The following is a 2697-nucleotide window of genomic DNA, read 5'->3' as shown; positions in this document are numbered from 1 at the left end:
TATCTATCTATCTATATATATATATATATATATATATATACATGTATATATACGTATGTATACATATATATATATATATATATATACCTACTTAGATACATACATATATACATACATATATACATACATACAAGCATACATACATACATACATGCATACATACATACACATACACACACAAATATGTATATATGAGTGAATATGGGTCTGTGGTTGCTCTACTGCTTCATTGCATGCGTAGGTGGGTGTATTTCTGGGTTAGCGTCTATAGCTTAGTGTAGTTGCACTGTGCCGTGTATGTAATTTTATCTCGAAGTTTGTGAGATGAGTGTCTGTGTCCATTTTTCTGTCTGTAATTGTGAATATGTATGTATTTGTGTGCGTGTATGAAAGAGATAAGGAGAGTGAGAGAGAGAGACACATACAGAAAGGATTATAGAGACAGTAAAAGGATGAGTGAGAAAGAGGGATGTAAAAAAAAGAGAAAGAGAGTGCACGCATGTGCTTTTCTTTGTTTCGTGTGTGTGGGAGTAGTGCACTTATTTGACTGTTGCTCTGTTTCTGTGCATATATATGTGCATCTGTTGTAGTTGTTGTTGAGCCAGAGGTCAATCAGTATCCAGTAGGCCCTCTAATCAAAGCCGGTCACAGTCTGGCAATCATGCCTTTTATTCAAGTACAGAGCACTTAAATTTAGATATGGTGTGACATCGACGAAATTTCTTTGCTAATTTTAACAATTCAAGCGACCACTTACAGGCTCTGTTGTCATCACAAGTTGATGTTCTTCCATTGGTTCATAGCATCTCTCTCTTTGGGTCGTTGTTGCTATCATTCTTGATGTTGATGTGAGTGGTGGTGATTGTAAAGGGGGTACTTATAGTGATTGTAGACCCTTGTAGTAGGGTGGATCCGATGATCCATAAGTTCACTAGTATTTTATGGAAAACACTGTGCTCATATATGGTTAGTAGAATCAATCGGTTCCTTTCTAACTTCTGCCCAATATAGGCACTCGGGAAAAAGTAATTTCCTACAGTCACTGGTCGACCTATACCTTGCGAATGAAACTGGATTAATGGAAACTGTATAGAAGCTCATCAATTCAAATTGTAAAGCCTTGTCAATCTGTATGACGGTGATTCTGCTTGAGGATGACAAATATACACGCGTGTCACTTATCTCTTTCTCTCATTTTTTTTTAACCGTTAAGCAATGCAGCAGAGAATTTATCTATGTGTTACGTTTTTCTATTCTCTATCGTGTGTCTGTCCATCGGAACGGCGACGACCATCTAGTCATCCTGGCGCTGAATGATGACTTACGCCGTAACATTGTTTAAAGTAAAGAAAAGTTGCTCACCATCAACTTTACTCTCTCATCCGTTACCATCTTCTATCCTATGGTAAGAAGAGGTCAGTACAGCAGGGGATGGAGGCTGACACAGTGGATGAACAAAACGTCTTATTTGCTTCATCTTCCTCTCTGCACTGCACAATGCGTTGCTGCAAGCCACCTTCCTTTCCGTTGAACCATGGAGGTCTCTTCCGCAGAGTCTGCCAGATCCAGTCTTCGCATACATAATAAATACACAAGCTCTAACTCAACAAGAGTTACATACCCATTAGCTATCCATCAACTGCTTCAGCCCGCCAGTTGAAGTAGTTTATCCGAGTATGGCTGCCGTTGTATGCAAACAACTACGTAGAGCCACAGGTGAGATTTGGGTGCTAGGCGGTGACCAAAGCCAACGGACTCCACCTAAGGGGGAAACACGTGCTACCGCACTCAAGGATGATACTCTTCTCTAGCACTCCATACATTAAAACTATTCACTATATTATATATGTGAGAAGTTACTCTATGTATATTTAGTATGCAGACGAATCTTGAGGTATTCTTATTTAGCCATATTGTATTTTCAGGGATTAGCCAGCAGTTATTTGTAGCGGCAAATGAATCTTGTTTTAACTGTTATTATTGTGGTTCTTGCTCAAATATAATCAATGGTGTTCCAGCTGTGTCTATTCGGTCTTTATTTGAACATAGATTATCTAGGAATGGAAAATCTAAGAACTTTAACGTGTTGTTTTGTCCGAGATCAGCCTTGAACTCTTCTACTCAGCCTGCCGAGGACTACATTATCCGATGTGTTCTCATTTGTTGTTGCTTACCAGCAGTTCTACTATGATCTAAGACACGTATAACCAAATGTGTTCTAACATTGATCACCCCAATCAGTATTATGCAGGGGCCTCACAGGTCTGGTGTTACACTTCTCTTCTATTTATGCTACGGCTTTCTCAATAAATAGTGTAAGGTCCAGTACATTCATTTGCCCGGGCTGGGGGTGGGGGTGCTACGAGGAAACTAAAGTGGCTTTGTACCCAATGTATTCTTCAACCTAAAGAAAGTAAAATGAGGATGGTTTAGAAGCTACTTTCCGCATGTTGATTAATCATGTATATGCTGTCTCGCTGGTTCGTCAGTGAATAGGTTAAATGAATACCGGTAAGAAAATTCATAAGTGAACATATTTATGGGTACTTGTATACAAATATGTATATGTCTAGATATGTGTGTATATGCCTGTATGTGTATGCATGTGTGTGACAGAGAGAGAGAGAGGAAGGGAGAGAGAGGGAGGGAGAGAGAGGGAGGGAGAGAGAGAGAGAAAGAGAGAGAAAGATCAGTTAA

At 39.4% G+C, this 2697-nt stretch overlaps 1 long non-coding RNA gene across 3 annotated transcripts in view; it reads right to left on the bottom strand.

Moving 5' to 3' along the window:
- LOC128249592 (uncharacterized) overlaps window positions 1-2697 on the bottom strand; it is a 50448-nt gene that overhangs the window by 1127 nt on the left and 46624 nt on the right. The gene's annotated exons all lie outside the window — the stretch shown is intronic.

This window comes from Octopus bimaculoides, chromosome 16, assembly GCF_001194135.2.
Source record: "Octopus bimaculoides isolate UCB-OBI-ISO-001 chromosome 16, ASM119413v2, whole genome shotgun sequence".
NCBI classification, from domain to species: domain Eukaryota; kingdom Metazoa; phylum Mollusca; class Cephalopoda; order Octopoda; family Octopodidae; genus Octopus; species Octopus bimaculoides.
This window is presented reverse-complemented; position numbering and strand designations above follow the sequence as displayed.